Source organism: Haliotis rubra, unplaced genomic scaffold (genome assembly GCF_003918875.1).
Source record: "Haliotis rubra isolate DU_JTF1 unplaced genomic scaffold, ASM391887v1 Scf257, whole genome shotgun sequence".
Classification (NCBI taxonomy): domain Eukaryota; kingdom Metazoa; phylum Mollusca; class Gastropoda; order Lepetellida; family Haliotidae; genus Haliotis; species Haliotis rubra.
Window position 1 is genome coordinate 790,632 of NW_025766636.1, and position 22,769 is coordinate 813,400.

The following is a 22,769-nucleotide window of genomic DNA, read 5'->3' on the forward strand; positions in this document are numbered from 1 at the left end:
GATGTTGGGATTAGTGCCATGTGACGAACTGAGACATTGCCATTACTATATTTGATGGAAGGTTTTGAATACTAACAGACTCTAGATGGTAATTACAGAACTCCCTCTCCAACTTAGCGGCTTTAATGACTAGCCATCAATGCATTGTGTATGAAAGAGTAAAGCTTTCATCTTAATGAAATAATCACTGATATATTCGTGGGGACTAATAACAAAATGGGATAAACAATGGGAAGGGATTCGCGAAAAGAGTCGAATGGTCACGGAAACATCCGATTGAGACTTCACGAACAATTCGGTCTCCAACATTTACGCAAGTTCACCATATCTGACAAAATGGCTGACATTTAAGAACGCCATCACCATCAACAACAGGCCTCCATGGGATAACCTAACCCCATCTGCATGAAGGTTTGTGTTTTTTACCAGCCAATATCCATCACCTCATGTCCCTACTGTAGATCACTGGATTTGCATTAGAAAGTCTACAGTCGGTCCAAGTGCACTTACATGATGACATGGTAATGCACGGGGTGACAAGCGCTGTGTAATACAGCAGTGTGTGCTGAAGTCCTGATGTACACATGAGACCAGAGATTTGTCCATTAACTTACATACCAACTGAAGGTCAGCAGGGTATATGTCATGCTATAATGTTTCCAACAAATTACTAAAAAACACATATCTGGAAGATCTTTTGCGGGAAGACAACACATACTGTGTATTAGTGTGTAACATTATTACGATAAGAGAACATTACGTGGGTTAATTATGATGGAGTTTTGCAATTTAGCTATAAAGCCTCATCTGTGCCTGTATTAAGATTTCATCTTTTATATCCTACATTTGTTTGCACAAAACGTTCTATTAAGTTTTATCTGATGTCTTAAAGGTGGAAGATGTAAACATGTCTCTAATACTGTGAGCTGATCAATTCGATTTCCTTTAATGTGTATTTCAGACACCACCCCAGACAGAAGTAATGTTTACGAAGATATTGTTCAGATACTCCTAATCCGACGTTTCGTCAATAAACATTATATTTTTGCGTATTTTAACTAAAAATGCTGAAATATTTCCAGTTCTGGTTAGTCTGACATGATGAACCGTTGCCAGAGGCATGTGCCGAAGGACAATGCACTACAGCTATCCTTCATACATGTAAATGTTATGCACCTAAGCTGTTACTGCCCAGTTGTTCATTAACAACGAATGAAAACCACATCTACCCCGCCAGAACCCCCCGTGAACCTTGCAGAGCCCGATCTGGCAGAGAACTGCACCATTACATCAGAAACAAAACGATCGAACCTCGTGCCCTTCAGCTGTTGGTGAAGCTCTTCAGTGAGACGCCCATCTCTACAAAGGACACAAACGCACATGGCGCGTCACTTGGCGAGAACTGACACGAGCAATATTACCAGTGATGACTGTCTGTCTGTACGCCAGGTATACTCGTTACCACTTGATACCTCTGTTGTGTAGTTATCTTCTTGGACATACTGAGATAATCGATAAACGCGACATGACGTGCCAGATGTTTGTTTACCAGGCGCCGTGTCTTACTTTATGTACAATGAATGTGACGGCTAATTCAAGACAAATGGTCGGTGATTTACGATATGGAAGAAAGCCATAGGCGGTTCAGCCAGCTCAGGCGCAGAAGACGCTGAGTTGCATCCCTTTGCCATCCCAGAGGGCGGATCCAGAGGTGTGTTTGTGTGTGTGTGTGTGTGTGTGTGTGTGTGTGTGTGTGTGTGTGTGTGTGTGTGTGTGTGTGTGTGTAGGGGTGCGCACCCCCCTCCCCCCTTTTGTCCTGAAAGTTTATTAAATGACCATTGATAACGGGTGAAAATGAAGTGTGCACCCCCTTTTGTCATAAAGCTGTATCCGCTGTACTACTGAGGTAAAGTTTGTAAACATAATTCTGGGAATAAAAACATGAAAAAATAAAATAAAATAAAAATAAAGCTGTATCCGCCCCTGAATCTGATGATTGTGAGTACACATTCCAGATCAGGTCTTACTGTTTCTTGGCTGCACGTCCTACACATGGACAATGCATCAATTTAAGCTCCCCTCCCACATCGGGTTTACTGGATGTGACCTTTTAACTGAAACCCTGGGAGGATGTTTTGTACAGGAAGTTGCTGTTTTATACGTGTAGGCATCGCTGCAAGGCGTCCATTTTGCTATTATCAAATATCGTACACCCTAAACCATCACCCCTGTACACCCTCACGCAGTCGCGATATTTCAGCGTTACAGCTTCAACAGAAGACTTCCATACACCGTATCCCTTCTAATTATGATAATTTAATATCTACATAGGGGTTCTCAGCCAGGACAAGGCCCAGTACCTCACGTTTGCCCCAAAACTAAATTAATGAAACCCTAGTAGATACAATATATAAATATGACCTGGTTGAGTATGTCATGAATAATGCTCATGCTCCTTGACTGGGGCGTAAAACAGCATTCCTCCTTGTTCACAAGTAGACAAAGGCGAATGGGTTACTCACAAACAACATGATCTTTTCTAACTTTCTAATCATACATAGATGCACTGATGACATCAGGGGATGGTACCCGTGGACGATGTTGTCCTTACTGTCATGTCCATGGCAGCCTGTTCTCCAGTAGAGGTGAGTGAGTCGGGAACCTAATCCTACATAAACTAATAAGTACATGTGACGGGCAGCTGCTAGCTCCAAGATCAATGGCTGCCCTATATCAATAAAAGACATGATGCCGAGAAGGTCATTGCATCCTATGTGGATGTCATTGGCGTTTTTGCTGTTTTCTCTTTGATAGCTTGTTTTAAGTCTGAACTGGCTCATTTTTGTACTACAGTAGCTGTTCTCCCATCACATAATATTCTCAAAATGTGTCTTGTGAACAGCATGTTGGATGACGGCAATGAAGGACCTGGGGAACATTATCACTGAATCCGCCCAATACAGGAAGGTTGTCGTCTGGTCTGACCCACTTCCTGTACAACTGGAAGTCGGCTGCCGAGCAGCAGGACAGCGGTATTAACGTCTTAGTGGTACTGTTTACCGAACGGACAATGATGGATGTAAGAGAGATGTTACCTCACATTGAGCAAAGGTCACGTGTATAAGCCGATTTTAAGCTGATGCATTCATGAAAGATCGGCGTATAGATGGTCCCTACCAGTTCGGACTGTCTTCATGGATTCCTTAATAGACAGTCGTTCCGAAGTCGGTGAGCGGAAGGTTGATCCCCGTCAAAGGAAATGACGTCACAATACGATATTTATTATCAGAATCGTGTATCTCTGTTGGGTAGCCTTGTTCATCTGTGACATCTATCTCTGTAGTCAAGCATTATAAAACCGGCGTCAGTACATGTACAGCTGAAACAAGCTGCCTAAGATGCACGTAGTATGAAGACACTACTGAAGTGCAAAAATCCCCAAGCAACGTTAAACCCCATATCACTTCACCTCATCTCAATTTCTAGAAAATGAAAGTTGAATGCTAATCTGGACTTTTTCAGTGTCAGAATGAAACAAAACGTACAATATGTAGTAAAAATATGCCGAGTGAGCATAAACCACACATGGTTACAGACTCGAATGTCTCGCGAGAATTTAATAGCGCGCAACAGGGGTGAAAAAAAGCTGAAGATAGTTAAACCATTCTTCACCACTTTACTTTCTTTAATCTGAACGGCGTCTCGAATGTGGTCACAAGTGTGATAATAATTATATCATTATGAATTATTCATGTTGCGCCATATCCACACCATAAGTATTCTCATAGTGATATATTACTATTACATCGCTTCTGATCAGCGTGGGTGAAATTGTATTCTCAACTCCATTGGGAGCACACGATCCACGTTAGCTCCAGAACCTTGTATTCCCAACAACCATTTCCGTGTACCTACACGATATTGAATAAGTACATGCAAAGGACGAAGCAGACTAACAAGCCTATGATCTCTGGACTCCGACATGTAAACAACATAACCGTGGCTGCAATGAGTGAAAAAAGTGTAAATTGGGCATAATGGAATTCAAATCAAGAACAAGTCGATCACCAGACATCAACTTGCAATATGGTTTTGTCTGTATTTTCATGCCCTGACAAAACATGCTGTAGCCACATGCTCACATTCAAATATTAGCAAAAGAACTGAATGAAAATCTCTACAGTAGGCATTTGGACATTTTGAAGTCCTAACGTGCAAGTGATGAAAAATCGTTTGTACGCTGGGGTCGATGAGGGTGCCTATGCTTTACAGCGTTCACTCGTCACGCCGAAAGTTCGGGTTCGATCCCCACGTGGGTGCAATGTGTGAGGCTCATTTCTGGTGTTCCCCGACGTCATTTTGCCGACACATTACTAAATGCGGCGTGAAACGTTTTGCTCCTTTCTTAAATTATGCAATATGTCATCCTTCCGAGCAACGCCACAGCCAATGAAGTCACTCTGTAATGCAATAAACCTCGTCTCCGAGCGGAAGATGGAAGCACCATCCAAAAGCCTACGTTTACGAGTTAACTTGGTGTCACCAATCCATCTACTCACCGCCGCCAGCGTTTTAACATTTATCTTTATCACAGCTGATGCAACTTTGTACCGACTTCCATGCTCATGACGTATGTCCCTGTTTGCACTGCCACGAGTTTGTCATTTCAGCCTTGCATATTACTAAAATACGATGTAATGATACTGAATTCAAATCTCCCGTGTATACATATTTCCACTCTGTTCAATTATGTCGACATAGAGGCGATCAATAAAAGGGTTGGAAGTTCAAATTTCCAAGGAACTCGACTGAATTTTATTAACTGCAAAAAATGTCTTGTCTGTGAAGAAGTGTGGGGGTATTGGAGGAAACAGCAGTGAATATTGGTTTTCTGGTAAATCACGTACTTGGACAACATGGGATATTGAATCAAAGATTTTTCTACAGGACTGCGATCTTCTGTAGCCATTTTAAAGAATCAGCCGACCCTGTGGCATATTTCCTGTCAGAATCTCTGTGAAGACGTAGATAGAGGTATTTGGACATGTATTCACCATGCTACACCAACAAGAAGTTATGAATAACGACTGAAAGTCCTTTATGCTGTATACACATATCGATGGGAACATCAATAGATCTCTAGAATTCAGGGAATGCCTAATGATACATCAACTACTTATCTATGTACATGACATATGTGACTGACTGACTGACTGAGTTTGGTTTTACACCACTTTTAGCAATATTCCAGCAACATCACGGTGGGGGAAACCAGAAATTGGCTTCACACATTGTACCCATGTGTGGAATCGAGCCCGGGTCTTCTGCGTGACGAGCCAACGCTTTAACCATTAGGCTACCCCACCGCCCCCATGACACATGTGAACATTATTGTATGTTCATATAACTAGTTCATAATAGTAACTTCTACTGGGTAGGGGGCGGTGGGGTAGCCTAGTGGTTAAAGCGTTGGCTCGTCACGCCGAAGACCCGGGTTCGAATCCCCACATGGGTACATTGTGTGAGGCCCATTTCTGGTGTCCCCCGCCGTGATATTGCTGGAATATTTCTAAAAACGGCGTAAAACCATACTCAGTCAGTCAGTCAGTCCACACCTCCAACATGTTCCTTTAGACATGATGTGGATGCCACCTGGCATGAGACTATCAGCTATGTGATGCCTGTGATATTGCCAATGATACAAATTCACCACCATGGTATACAGTGTTTCCGTTTCGTTGTTATCCACCATAGTATACAGTGTTTCCGTTTCGTTGTTGTCCACCATCAAACATGGGAGTATACCTTCTTTTGACCCGTAGTGTTTGCTGTCAAAGGAAGGAGTATACTTTCTTTTGACCCGTAGTGTTTGCTGTCAAAGGAAATACGATTCTATGATCCTTCAAAAGACTTTTCCGTCTGTAAACTTGGCATAACAGTTGTCATGAGGATACTGTGTTTTACTTTGATTTATTCTGGCATACCACATGCGTCTGTGTGTGCGTTCGTGCGTCTGTGCGTGTGTGGTTTCCGTATCAGTTACTAGTGCAGCATTAGGTCCTATAGGGCCACCAGAATCCTATGACCTTTACTTTGAATGCCAGATTTGACCTGAATATTGTTCAACTTTTTTCTGCACGACACGCGTGCCCGTTGGTTTCAGTAAAACGTTAAACATTTAAACCCTGAATCCTTCAAGCTTTCCTTCAACGTGAAGCTGACACGCCTGATAGATAGAAATACCGTTCAAAGAGGCATTAAATTCAAATCAATGACAAGATTTTAGAGGCAAACTGAAGCATATAGCCTACATCATCTTCCCTGACGATATCCATCCAGGAATAGCAGCCATGACGTCAGAGCACGTGATGTGATCTTTTAAAGAGAGGAAGTACAGTACATCGGACAAAAAGTACACCGGAAACTGGATTCTACATCGCCGAATTCAGTATCAAAAGTAATTTAGAAGCCAAGTCGGCTACATGAAGACAGCATAGAATTGCGCATGCCTCGACTTGATTTAGATTCCTTCATCTTAATGTCAGCCATCTTTCATCTGTGGCCTTTACACAGACGAACCCCACCGATCAGTCGTTTCTGTTTCCTACACGCCAGCGCGGAGGCGAGTGAGGCATGGACAGCTGATGTCTCATTCCACAGCATGCCCGAAGTACTATGTCAAATTTAAACTGATATTCGATTGTTTTGATTATTTTCTGTGTCTGATGTCAAGACAAATGGTCAGTCGTACCTTAATTGACGATGCGAGCAAGTATTGTCGCCGTTGCTATGACAATTCCTGTGAATACGACACTGTGTGCGCCATCAGTGGGGACGTCGGACCCGTTCGTAGTCGTCTCATTTGTGCTGTTCTGCAAAAGAAAATAAATTTATTACCTTTAGTTGAAACCTCTGCATTAGTGCATAAAAAAACTGGTTTAAAGATTAAATGGTTAGATTTCGCTCGCTCTCGGCTTGACGTAGGATCGCACGAGGCATGTGGCTTCTAATACCAAGCAATGGGAACTAGGGACGTAATTTGCCCGAAATCCAATCGTGGTATTTACGTTTGAAATGTTACAAAAAGGATGTTTAATGTTGCAAGATCGGATTTGAACTTGACATGATGATCGAAATGTTTTATAATCACGTTTGTGGTTTTTACTGCACGTTTGATCAAAGATATTTTTGTTTACATGTTCAAGTTTCTTCTAATATTTGTTTTACAACTGATTGTTCATGATTGTTTTATTTGACGCTTATCACTGTAGTATAATTGGCAGGGACACATGATATTTTCACAGCTCAGCAGATCTCATTCGTGGCCAACTCCTTGTATTCCGAATAGCGACTTGTGTCCATCTCGTGGCCGTTTTAGCTGTTGGGTTCGGGCATTGCTAAATCAATTGACAACTCCTGGGACTATTTTGCGAAAATGATTCACGTATGTTTCCCCCGTTTATTGCGCATACTATTTAAAACACATCAGACTTGCGCAGACATACATGGTTGTGATTGAACATAATCAAATGTACTTTGGGTATTTAGATACAAATATATGTTTTGTTTCACATGTACATACATATCTATCTGCTTCCTAGTGGTCATTGGTGGAGCAGTTACAATATACAATGTACTCCGAAACGTCGTATTCCTCATATTCCATTCATAAATTTGCCCATTGATCACTAGAATGTTTGACAGTGACCCAAGAGGGACAGTGATCTCGTAATAACTCCATGGCTGAGTATTTACAAGTTGTCGGCATGATATCTGAGTTGACTAGCATTATGACTCCGCGGACTATAGTACAAGTAGTCGTTGTATGAGTAATCATCTCAGTTACAGCTGAATCTGTCACAATCTCTCGCTACCATGGGAGAAACACTTGAACGGAAGTGACTCTGCATAGCCCGTGGTAGTATGTCATATAATCTCACTTCAACTAGACATTTAAGGATGTTCGTTTGTTTAGGTTACAGTTTTTTAATGAGAACGATATAAATATATCCGAGCTTAGTCTGGAATGAAAGCAGCCAGTTTGAAACTAATACCGTATAGACCCTAAAATGTGCTCTCTGACTGGGTCAATGGTCCTAAAAGTAATGTCTGTGGTCGTTCAAAGGTTTGGGCGTGACCTCCAGTGGGATTTGAACTCGGATAACAAAGAACAAAGGCCTGATTATACTAGAGTGCTGTATATGTTGATAACAAAGAACAAAGGCCTGATTATACTAGAGTGCTGTATATGTTGATAACAAAGAACAAAGGCCTGATTATACTAGAGTGCTGTATATGTTGATAACAAAGAACAAAGGCCTGCCTGTATATGATTATACTAGAGTGCTGTATATGTTGATAACAAAGAACAAAGGCCTGATTATACTAGAGTGCTGTATATGTTGATAACAAAGAACAAAGGCCTGATTATACTAGAGTGCTGTATATGTTGATAACAAAGAACAAAGGCCTGATTATACTAGAGTGCTGTATATGTTGTTAACAAAGAACAAAGGCCTGATTATACTAGAGTGCTGTATATGTTGATAACAAAGAACAAAGGCCTGATTATACTAGAGTGCTAGTTGATAACAAAGAGAGTGCTGTATATGTTGATAACAAAGAACAAAGGCCTGATTATACTAGAGTGCTGTATATGTTGATAACAAAGAACAAAGGCCTGATTATACTAGAGTGCTGTATATGTTGATAACAAAGAACAAAGGCCTGATTATACTAGAGTGCTGTATATGTTGTTATGCGGGGATGTAATACAGTGTCCAGAATGGCATTTATAGTGGATTGTTTCTGTAAACATTCAGCGGAGTGGTGTGCTAGTTACGAAAGCTTGACTGTGGAAACTTCCAGAACACCCGGAATTTCTTGTTTCAATTTTTTTACCGACACGTAACGATAATCTTGATTGTAATACCACCTCACCTCATGTTATACCACCTCACCTCATGTTATACCACCTCACCTCATGTTATACCACCTCACCTCATGTTATACCACCTCCCCTCATGTTATACCACCTCATCTCATGTTATACCACCTCCCCTCATGTTATACCACCTCACCTCATGTTATACCACCTCACCTCATGTTATACCACCTCACCTCATGTTATACCACCTCACCTCGATGTTATACCACACCTCCTCACCTCATGTTATACCACCTCACCTCATGTTATACCACCTCCCTCATGTTATACCACCTATACCACCTCCCCTCATGTTATACCACCTCCCCTCATGTTATACCACACCATCATGTCACCTCATGTTATACCACCTCACCTCATGTTATACCACCTCATGTTATACCACCTCACCTCATGTTATACCACCTCACCTCATGTTGCCATCTCACCTCACCTCATGTTATACCACCTCCCTCATGTTATACCACCTCATCATGTTATACCACCTCACCTCATGTTATACCACCTCATCTCATGTTATACCACCTCACCTCATGTTATACCACCTAATCTCATGTTATACCACCTCACCTCATGTTATACCACCTCACCTCACCTCATGGTATACCACCTAATCTCATGTTATACCACCTCCCCTCATGTTATACCACACCATTTCACCTCATGTTATACCACACACCCTCACCTCATGTTATACCACCTCACCTCATGTTATATCACCTCACCTCATGTTATACCACCTCCCCTCACCTCATGTTATACCACCTCACCTCATGTTATACCACCTCCCCTCATGTTATACCACCTCACCTCATGGTATACCACCTAATCTCATGTTATACCACATCACCTCATCTTATACCACCTCACCTCCTCATGTTATACCACCTCCCCCCATGTTATACCACCTCCCTCATGTTATACCACCTCCCCTCATGTTATACCACCTAACCTCATGTTATACCACCTCCCTCATGTTATACCACCTCACATCCTGTTATACCACCTAACCTCATGTTATACCACCTCACACCCTGTCACACAGTGGTCCTTGGTTTACTGAGGTTTATTTCAGTCTCCATCATTGCTTGGATACTCTTATGCGTAGGTCTAGGTATCATCTAACAATATAAGGATATTCACTAATGAACGTTACTTGAAATCAACTTTAAATTTTATTGAACTCTTTGTCTTACCTGTCGTAATCTAACCCCGAAAATACATAATGTACAAGAATAATATTACTCTAAGCTTTGGATTCCACAAACAGTGATCAAACAATCAGTAAAATACAACCCGAATATCCCAAAGAACAAATAATTAATTTGTTGAGGCCAGATTTTGGGAAATGAATCACTGTCACGCTCGTTGCATTTTTCACCACGTCGCTTAATATCAAATTTCTCTTCTACAAAGTCCGAATTGATAAGCTTAGTTGATTGACGTTGTGATCATTCAGGAACATGGCGTTAGAGCAAGCGTGAGTCGAGTCGGAGACTTGATCGTTCAGATTGTCTGGTGAGCACATGGAGGCAATATCAACTATCCGTGAGGTCTGTGACAGCCAGGCGTGAGTAATGACACTCTTAGGCGTGATTGCCACGTCCGCTTAACGCCATTTCACGTCGTGTTTCCAAATATGATGCACTGAGGCATAGGTAGTAGGCCTGGATGGGGATGATGGCATGGTGTAGGAGATATGAACATCGACACTTGACATGGAAATACTGATCCGTTTAAACCCTGACCCTCCTATCCATTCTTATGATGCCTTTGACTATCTAACTAGTTAAAGACGTCCCCCCTTCGCCTTGATGATGTCCGTTACCTTCACCTCACTAGTAGTCGTCACCTTAACAATGAGATCACCTTCACGAGAATATTTTGCGTTATCTTCACTTCCTATGACTCGTTACCGCCTCGTTGATATTCGCTTTCCCTTTGCAATGATACTGCGAATTACCTGCACTGTCACACATAGGGCTGGGTCGATTCACCGATGTATCGATGCATCACGATACATTTAAGTTTGATACAACTATCGTATCGTCATATATTTGATGAGAATGGATTACTATCAATAGAATCTTTAAAAGAAAATTATCATATCAAAGGCACTTTTTAGATTTCAGATATTTACTGAACATATTGAAACTTGGAAATATACTTTAAAGCACTGTCTCTCTATTCCAGTCAGTAATTTGAATGTTAACCAATGCCAGATACATTTAGTAAAAGCATCCAAAGGCTGCAGAACTTTTTACGATAAACTTATTTGTTATGATAAATATCCAAACATTTGTAATAAATGGCAGCTTTTATTTCCTGAAACTGACTTTGATTGGAAAAATATATTTACAGTATATAGAAAGGGATTGCAAGATACAAAGCTTATAGACTTTCAATATAGATTTCTACAAGGTATTATTTACACAAAAAAGGAATTGGTCAAAATGAAAAAAAATTGACAACAGTTTGTGTTGTTTTTGCATAGATGTAAATGAGAGTGTGTCATGTGTACTGGGAATGTCAGGAGACTCAAACATTTTGGATAAACCTACAAATTTGGCTTAACAATTATTATCCACATCCATTGAAATTATAAAAAAACATGATTTGGTTTGGTACTCAACATGAAAATAGATTACTAAATCACATCATCATTGCTGCAAAGAGACATATTCACTTATGCAGTATTAAAACTATGCTTCCAAATCTAACTTTCTATATAAAAACTCTAAAAGAAATATTCTGGAAAAACATATATCAGCAAAAAATAATAAAAGAAATAATTTCCATCATAAATGGAGCCTTCTCTCCCCAGTACTTAGATGACTCAAACTGTATTGACTTGTACCTGACATTATCTGTACATTATCTATTTAATGAATTATGGATGTTTATAAATATATTAATACAAAAATATCTCATCTGTACATCTGTACATTATCTATTTAATGAATTATGCATGTTTATAAATATATTAATACAAAAATATCTCACCCGTACATCATGTAGCCATATTACTTTAAGCCGTACGTATCACGGCTTGGTATATCTGCAATATTGTAATCTTGGGAACCAATTAAAAACAAAACAAAAACAACTATCGTATCGTCGACTGTTGTATCGATACAAAACGTATTATATTAAACATGTTACAGTACATATTTAGAGAAAAAATACGCAAGTATGATGGAGTTACTTGTTTGTTTATTACAATAGTGTTATTGTCAAACACAAATACCTTGAAATAAATCGTTTTATATCTTGATACCGTGTCATTCTTTCAAGGTGTATGTATCGTGATACGTATCGTATCGCAGGTAAAATATCGCGATATGTATCGTATCGTGACATAGTGTATCGTCTCAGCCTTAGTCACACATTACCTTCACCTTAAGTTACATGTAACCTTCACCTACAAATGACGTCTACTGTTGGCAGGTCACCTCGTCACCATGTGGCTCGTTCCCAGGGCTCATACTTATAGCTTGCATCAGCTGAACTAACGTCTACGTGGTAACAACGTGTAAGCCTGTTGAATATGAGCCGTCGTGCCGACGACGTGGGCCGTTGCTGATGCCGTGAATCACTGATTTCCTTGCCCAGACTCATTTATTTTCAGAAAAAGCTGGGATATTGCTAACTGTGCCGTTAAACAACACCCAGACCTTGGCGTTACGTAGAAGTGGCGTTTCATCTTGGAATATGAATAGCCTCCACTGGTCTGACGAACTGACAGATTATTGTGATATCTGGCAACAGTGGTTCCAAGCCAACAATGAAAAGCAGTGAATCCACCGTGTATCGGTGGGGAAAGAAATGGTGAAATGTCATATGAAGCGTATTATCTTATATGAATTATTAATAATCACGTTAACATGTCTCCACTGACTTATCGTCGTTGGATGAATCTGTCCCAATACTAATGACGATTGTGAAAACTTCAGATGGAAATCTGGGAGTTACACAATGTGATCAGGACGCCGGAATGATTACTCGTCAACCTAAAACAATACTGACTGGGGGAAACCAGACAGGGAGCTATATCAAAGACTGGTTAAAGCAGCTCTGTGGAACTGAAGCACGGTGTGGCGCCATGGCAGCGGCTGGAGCCGGGGTATTAATCATGATATAAAGGACTGAAGGTCCACTTCCACAAAGCGATCTTAGCGCTACGACAATCGTAATTCTGGGTCAGAGTGTTGGCGTTGTAGCGCTATGAACGCTGTGTACAGCATCCAGACTAGTATAATACACAGTCCACCTTACAGTGAGTGAGTGAGTATGGGTTTACGCCCCATTTAGCAATATTGCAGCAATATCACGGCGGGGGACACCAGAAATGGGCTTCACGCATTGTACCCATGTGGGGAATCGAACTTGGGTCTTTCCAGCTTACAGGAGCAGGTTGACCACATTATGTGAAAGTCCTAGTAAAGTAATTTAAAATCTGTACTTTACTGAGTAAGTGAAATCCCCAATATAATTTATGTTACATTTGACAACTTTCAAAATGGTATTGCGTAATTGAAATGTAAAGTCCACGAAATTCTACTTCACAATTTGGCTCTTTTCCAATCTAGAAGTCCCATGGTGCGGACAAGTCCGACCCCAAACCCTACCAACTCATCCCGACCCTCACCCTCACCCCAGCGCCTCAGTCGGCCGCCTCTCGGGGAACACTAACATGTATTTACCCGGTATCAACTAATATCGAAATCATATTACAGCTGATGAATGTCCAGCTTTCTCCAAACCTAATTCAGTGAATCGATTGAAAGAATGTAGCCGAACTGAAACCTAATATTTAGTAAATGCATACTCCAGAGTAATTGAATGAGTGTGTCGAACCTCTCTCTAATAAATGGCCCCATTTCCTATAGAATGGCACTCATTTCACGTAACGTGAAGACTGGAGAGCTAACATCTCAAAGGCGGACGCTGCGCGCGGCTGCACAGATGGGACAGTGTATATATCATTAGGCACTTCTGAGAAGGGTTCACTGCAACCCTCAAACGAAGGCGAGGTTTTGAATGATATTAATGGAGTCTTCCTCCTGTTGACATTGTCTGAGCCAGCTCGTGGCAACATCGATTTGTTTTACGTTCTTAGCGGGAACCAATACTCCTTGTAACGCTTTCTGTCCATAAATCAATCAGGCGTGAAGATCGATCGGTCGTAGGAAAATCAACGTCAGATTAGATTTAGTCGGTGCGAGAGGACCATCGCGTCTTCATAGTACCTCTTGTTGATGTTCTCGTAGCATCTCGTCTTCGTGTTCTTTGCAGAACCTCTTGTTGACGTTCTCACAGAACCTTTATTGATGTTCTTCACTATAACTCTTCTTGGTGCTCTTCACGGAACCACTTCTGGATGTTCTTCACGGAACCACTTCTGGATGTTCTTCACGGAACCACTTCTGGATGTTCTTCACGGTTCCTCTTCTGGATGTTCTTCACGGAACCTCCTCTAGATATTCTTCACGGAACCTTTTTGGAGTTCTTCACAAAACCTTTTGTTGATGTTCTTCACATAACTACATTTTTGATGTTCCTCAGGGAACCTCTTGAAACAATGCCGATGCTACTCACTCTTCACAGAACCTCTCCATGATGTTTTTCACCGCACCTCTTCTCGATGATCTTATAGCATCCCTTCTTTATGTTCCCACAGGGCGGTAGGGTAGCCTAGTGGTTTGAGCATTCGCTAGTCACGCCGAAGGCCTGGGTTCGATTCCCCAAATAGGTACAATGTGTGAAGCCCATTTCTGGTTTCCCCCGTCGTAATGTTGCGGGAATATTGCTAAAAGCGGCATAAACCCCAAATCACTCACTCACTCATGTTCCCACAGCACTTCGTCTTGACGTTATTCACAATACCTTTTATTGACGTTCTAGTCCCTTTGCTCGACCTCTCTTGACGTCTATGCCCAGTGCCCCCACTTTCCCATGACGTTCTGGTCCCTTTGGTCCACTGCTTCCATCCGTTTATTCGTATCCAGCCTTCCGTGGCACCGTTGAGTTCACCTGTTCGATCAGTCACATCCTATCAGGTCTTCCTGATCCTTTCCCTCCCACCGCCGCCGCCGCCTAGCACGCACCTCAATCCCACTCCCCGCCTCCTGCTTCCCCTTACTCCGTCTCATTTCCCTAGCTGCCGCCTCTGGGTAATAACATGACCGGCGAATTGCGTTGACAAATCATGACAAGATTACACGGATTCAGCGGGCAGAGATAAATCAGTTTAGACGGTAACCTGAAAGACCCGTGGCGTTTCTACAGCTTCAATAGCATGTCATTTGACGTCCTTCAGTTGTTTTCTGGGCTCGACATGAAAGGTCATCCACTGGGATGAAGAACACGGTTTCCAAATGCCGCAACTCCCTCTGCCATTGCAGGAAGGGAAGGGCTGGGGTCATGCTGGTATATAAAGTTATTGCCCTTGGGAATATAGGGGCGACTAGTGTCTAACACAATTCATATTCCAACAAATGATTTCTCTTGCAAGTAAGAAATGAAGCCACGTGGCATCTGCTGGCAACACGACCATCGCTGGAGATTACTCGGCTATTTTCACGAGTGAGTTCACTGTCGCTTCCAACAGTATCTGAGTTACACCATCGTTTAATGGAGCTACTGTGACGCAGACGTCGGTGACGTCGACCATGTTGTCAGCTTCATAGTCTTAGGTATCGGTGCAGATAAATCAATGTTAATAGTCGAGAAGTGTACGGACCTCGAACGACAATCAGCGGATCCTATACCTACTCCTGGCAGCACATATTCTTCTACATGGTACAGCTACATTTTCAAAACGAAATGCTGCTATGTTATTAAGCTTCAAATGTTGGGTAATTATCATTGATTTTAACATGAAGACCTAGTCATCCATTGTCAAAGTCAAAGTCGTTGCCAAGAAAATTGGAAAGATTATTTTTTAAATCCCAAAACTATTATAATGCAACACTTCTTTGAGTGGCATTTTTAGAAGTTGGAAGTCAGATAGAACAAGTATATATGGATGACAACTTCTTTTATTCTAGAGCACGACGTTTCGATACAGGTTCTTGTATCGTTTTCAAGTGAGAATGGTACAGGGAGAGAACAGGTGATTTATATACAACAAGACTAATTGACAAGTCAAGGCGGAATAACAATGTGATGATAACAAATAAAGGGATAACAGAGGATTAAAGGTATAAACATAGATTCCAACGGAAGCCAATGATACAGAATAAAATAACTTGTCATCCATATATACTTGGTCTAAATAAAATGCACCAGTTCACTACTAGACGTACCTATGTGCCAAGTTTAGTAACGAAATAGTAAACGGGTTTCACCATCTGGCGGAGTCCATGTTAGTACGTTACTACACGTGTCGGGGAAGGGGCTGAACAGGTTTGACGTTTGGTCTATTCTAATAATCACTTTAATTTGAAAGGAGACTCTCAGTCCATGCATGACTGAATGCGTTGCCGTGAGTATCGTCACAGACTAAAATGGATGTGCCTTGGTGTCTCTGATATTACAGTCTTGCAAGTAACCCTCTTAAAACTAATATTTAGTCAACTGCACAACAAATTCATTTGTCGAAAACAATGATCTCAAAGCAGCCATGGCTCCTTCATAATCAAATTTATATACTACATTCATCAAGGGAGTAAATCATCCCAAATTTGAGGGATCACTCTTTCGTCTTGCTCGAATGAGACGTTTAATCCAGTATGGACGCTCTATATGACATTACAGACGCGTGTTACATGACTGGAACCAGTCAACATGGGCGTTCCTCACGACAACCTCTCTTCCAGGACCCACCAGACCCGCTAAGAGCTCCTCCACTTGGGAACCCCTTGAGGGATGTGTTCTCTAAACTTTACATGCGCTAACAGGCATTTTAATGACATGGCGGACAAAAACACGACCGTGATCTAAAATCAATAAATATCTGTATCTACCGACGAGCTTGTAAATATTTAACGCGAGCCGATGCAGAGTACTGCTTGGGGCAGTGTGGAGAGCTGACCAGACACGCCGAGCATTTGCATGTATAAGGTCGACTCCCTGCAGCGCTTTCCTATTGAAGAGGGCGTTTTTCGCAAAAGAACATTTCATCTGTTTTGTATTCATGTTAATATGTGACACGGATCCCTCTATGTGAACTATAAAGTAATATTCCCGACATTCACCACAGTCGAAATACAAATGATGCATCGTTTTATAATATTCCCGAGCGTCTTAGTTTTCAACATATGCTAAGTTTCATCATATATTACCTATGACATTATCTCCACTGGATATATTACTACGCGGGCGTTTAAAGTAGTATGCGAATGAAAAGATTAAATAAAATCCTTTAAATATGTCTACATTACTTTTTGCGCTGAAACAATCATACACTAGTAGATACAGATGTTTATACGAGTTTTTGGCAGATAGTTCGTAACCGGAAGAGACGTTTGCGCATGCTCTCAGGGGGCTGGGGTGGAATGACATCGAATTGACGTACGACCTTTGAAAAAGCCCTCAAGTGGGAGATTCAGAATATTTAGAAAATGAGATATTATTATCTGCCGATAATTACTGAATCTGTAAATGGACCAAACAACCGCGTTCACATTCGCTATCACTCGCTAGTCTCAATAAAGACAACAAGTAGCTTCGTCATTTCGCGTCGTCCATATTGGATAAACTACGGTGTTGTCGGAATGTTGACTATTGCCCCGGAACAAGTAGCTTCATTAATTTCTTAGGATCGTTTCACAGGGTCCTTTAGGGCCTTTCAAGATGTTTTAAGCTGCAGAAAATGCTGAGAGTCTTGGTTCTTTAATTTTTCAATGTAATTAAACTTTGTTTTGCTGACAGCTACTCTGATGTGGCCAGGGTTCATGGAGGAATACACGGTGTCTTTATAACGCTTCCCATCAAATTGTGGAATCTTTCTACTTGATTAATTTCGGTTCATCAGCGTTATGTGTTTTCGCATGACATAAAGGCTTGCGAATTCCTCCAGTTAGAAGTAATGAAATCCTTGATGGTCACTAGTGGTTCAGTGCCATCTGAGTTCGTATGTTTAGATTTTCGACACCTGGGTCTCGACTCTTCAGTTAGGTACATAACGCATTAGTCGAACAAATATCCATCAAATTATTTGATAACGTTTACCTGTTTATACCATGACATCATGATCAGTGTATGAAATAAGGCCCGTCCGGCAGCCCGAGATGGGCTAGATTTCTACCGGACGGTCTAATTTTACAGCTAGCCAGCCCGATGGACGGGTGAAAACAATATTCAAATAACGTGTCCACTGGCACTGTCTATTTAGTATTTAAGAAGGACTGGTTAAATCTCTTCTGGGCTGGTAAGTTTTTGAAGTTACCAGCCCAGATGTCTGGCTGGGTTTTTGGCTTATTTCATACACTGGTCTGACATCACATCGTGCTGCCTAACAACACTATATACTTCCTAACATCACCGCATACATCCTATAATCACTATATACTTCCTAACATCACCGCATACATCCTATAATCACTATATACTTCCTAACATCACCGCATACATCCTATAATCACTATATACTTCCTAACATCACCGCATACATCCTATAATAACTATATACTTCCTAACATCACCGCATACATCCTATAATCACTATATACTTCCTAACATCACCGCATACATCCTATAATCACTATATACTTCCTAACATCACCGCATACATCCTATAATCACTATATACTTCCTAACATCACCGCATACATCCTATAATCACTATATACTTCCTAACATCACCGCATACATCCTATAATCACTATATACTTCCTAACATCACCGCATACATCCTATAATCACTATATACTTCCTAACATCACCGCATACATCCTATAATCACTATATACTTCCTAACATCACCGCATACATCCTATAATCCTATAATCACTATATATCTATCCTAACATCACCATACATACATCCTATAATCACTATATACATCCTATAATTCCTAACATCACCGCATACATCCTATAATCACTATATACTTCCTAACATCACCGCATACATCCTATAATCACTATATACTTCCTAACATCACCGCATACATCCTATAATCACTATATACTTCCTAACATCATCATCCTATAATACATCCTAACATCAATACATCCTATATATACTTCCTAACATCACCGCATACATCCTATAATCACTATATACTTCCTAACATCACCGCATACATCCTATAATCACTATATACTTCCTAACATCACCGCATACATCCTATAATCACTATATACTTCCTAACATCACCGCATACATCCTATAATAACTATATACTTCACTATATCACTGCATACATCCTATAATGTATATACTTCCTAACATCACCGCATACATCCTATAATCACTATATACTTCCTAACATCACCGCATTTCCTATAATCACTATATACTTCCTAACACTCATACATTATACTATATACCCTAACATCACGCATACATCCTATAATCACTATATACTTCCTAACATCACTACATCCTATACTATATACATCCTAACATCACCGCATTCCTATCAGCACGATATAATACTTCCTAAATCATCATGTTATACATCACCGCATACATCCTATAATCACTATATACTTCCTAACATCACCGCATACATCCTATACATCTATATACTTCTTAACATCACAGCATACATCCTATAATCACTATATACTTCCTAACATCACCGCATACATCCTATAATATCATACTTCCTAACATCACCGCATAACATCATAATATATACTTCCTAACATCACGATATACATCCTAACATCACTATATACTTCCTAACATCACCGCATACATCCTATAATCACTATATACTTCCTAACATCACCGATATACAATCACTATATACACCTCTGTATACTTCCTAACATCATGTTATACATGTTAATATCACCATATACTTTTAACATCACGATATACTCATAACACCACTGTATACTTCCTAACATCATGTTATACATGTTAATATCACCATATACTTTTAACATCACGATATACTCATAACACCACTGTATACTTCCTAACATCATGTTATACATGTTAATATCACCATATACTTTTAACATCACGATATACTCATAACACCACTGTATACTTCCTAACATCATGTTATACATGTTAATATCAACATCACCGCATATACTTTTACCATCACGATATACTCATAACACCACTGTATACTTCCTAACATCATGTTATACATGTTAATATCACCATATACTTTTAACATCACGATATACTCCTAACATCACTATATACTTCATCACAGCATTTCCTGTCAGCACGATATACTTCCTAACATCATGTTATACTGCCTAACAGTACGATATACTGCCTAACATCAATATATACTTCATCACAGCATTTCCTATCAGCACGATATACATCCTAACATCACTGTTATATATCATGTTATACATGGTAACATCACCATATACTTTTAACATCACGATATACTCCTAACATCACCGTATACTTCCTAACATCGTGTTATACATGTTAATATCACCATATACTTTTAACATCACGATATACTCATAACACCACTGTATACTTCCTAACATCATGTTATACATGTTAATATCACCAACTTCATGATATGCTATAACATGTTAATATCACCATATACTTTTAACATCACGATATACTCATAACACCACTGTATACTTCCTAACATCATGTTATACATGTTAATATCACCATATACTTTTAACATCACGATATACTCCTAACATCACTATATACTTCATCACAGCATTTCCTGTCAGCACGATATACTTCCTAACATCATGTTATACCGCCTAACAGTACGATATACTGCCTAACATCAATATATACTTCATCACAGCATTTCCTATCAGCACGATATACATCCTAACATCACTGTTATATATCATGTTATACATGGTAACATCACCATATACTTTTAACATCACGATATACTCCTAACATCACTGTATACTTCCTAACATCGTGTTATACATGTTAATATCACCATATACCTTTAACATCACGATATACTCATAACACCACTGTATACTTCCTAACATCATGTTATACATGTTAGTATCACCATATACTTGTAACATCACCACATGCGTCCTAACATCACAAAACTGTGTTCCACAGGAGATATCGCTTGTGTGAGATCAAACGATATCTCCTAGGAGATATCGTTTTGACAGTAGATTTTGTACAATGCCCTGACAATGCTATGACGTCATGTACTTGATGACGTCACAGTGCTATGACATCACTGCACTGCAAGTGTAATGGCAGTACCGTGTTGAGAGATGTACATATTTCATTGAAAATTAATGAAAAGTGATTTTGGATGATAAATAGAATCTCACCCTCGTGTCTTCTGATATCAAATATATCAACACTCGTTGATAAAAGTTAAAATATCCTCGGCAAGCCTCGGATATTTGTAACTTTATCAACTCGTGTTGATATAATTGATATCAGAAGACACTTGGGTGAGATTCTCTATATATTTGCTAAGGTCACCCTATGCTTCGTGACATTAACAATAAAATCACGGTACAAACAGTTTTCTCATAACAAGATCCAACATGGAGGATATGAAAGGCTTTGTTGACATTAACCTTTTACTTGTGAGTGTCAAAGCATTACATGTTGTTGTAACGAAGCCTCCCTTGTCATACTTCCCGGAACACTGGCTCAAAATGGAAAGACTCTCAATGCAACACAGCTGCCAACGGAATTTCTTTGCAAGGCTTAGATCCGGGTGACTTTTTGCAGTCGGAGTCCGTCGTAAGGAGTCGTAATTAGTTCGGCGTGCCTACGAGCACGAACAGGTCTACAACAAACAGTGGTGAGACTCGGTGCTTTGAGGGGTGAATGCATTGTGCCCTTGGTCTAACTAGAATCTGCCTGTTTCAACACTTAGTGAGCACGTGGGTCTTCCTGGGAGGGTTTGGTCGATATAATTAGATGAATGTGAAAAGCTTTTAGAATCAAACTGAGATAGGGCGAATATGGCAAATGGCCCCCTGCCAAAATTTAAGTGATGGGACCTCTGAGTTGTGTGGATACTTGAGAGATCCCTTCTATATACTCTCCGTGACTCAACAAAGGCGCTAGGTTCTCACTGCTGACGTTAGTGTATCTTGAAAGGAGAGAAATATTTGGTTAGAATCAAAACAGAAATAACTCGCGTATACTGCTGTATATATCATTTAAAAGTTAAAAGACAGGACTGACTTTTCACACCATCGATGTAAAGTGTGTGCGCGTGCCCGTTAGTCTTTTCGAAATGTCAGACTTCATAAACGTGGAAGGCCGTTTGATAATTAGTGTTAGTGTGATTATGCTTATATAATGATGTGTGTGTGTGTATGTATGTATGTATGTATGTATGTATGTATGTATGTATGTATGTATGTATGTATGTATGTATGTATGTATGTATGTATGTATGTATGTATGTATGTATGTATGTGCACATGTTTTGCAATGATTTGAAATTCAGTTTAGATTGGTGCTACCAGTTATAGAACTGCAGGGCAAACAATATTTGCATAACGTGATTGAGACCTGTTTTTATCTGGAACGTGTCTTCAAGTCTTCCCGCACAGAGGTGTGGGGGCAAAAATTATAAAGCGATGATGACATGCAATTTGTAATTGCAACGTCTGTTTCATTTGCTTTAGGTGCATTACTACGCTTACCTCTCAACGACTGAGTGTCCCTTCATCACAATACTGAGTAAGATAAGGCATAA

The 22,769-nt window shown here is 40.2% G+C and overlaps 1 long non-coding RNA gene across 1 annotated transcript in view; it reads right to left on the bottom strand.

The window, feature by feature from the left end:
• LOC124279802 overlaps window positions 1–22,769 on the bottom strand; it is a 54,796-nt gene that overhangs the window by 1,862 nt on the left and 30,165 nt on the right. Inside the window, exon 2 of the long non-coding RNA XR_006899486.1 lies at window positions 6,752–6,872. This is a non-coding gene — a long non-coding RNA (uncharacterized LOC124279802). The remainder of the gene's footprint in view (window positions 1–6,751; window positions 6,873–22,769) is intronic.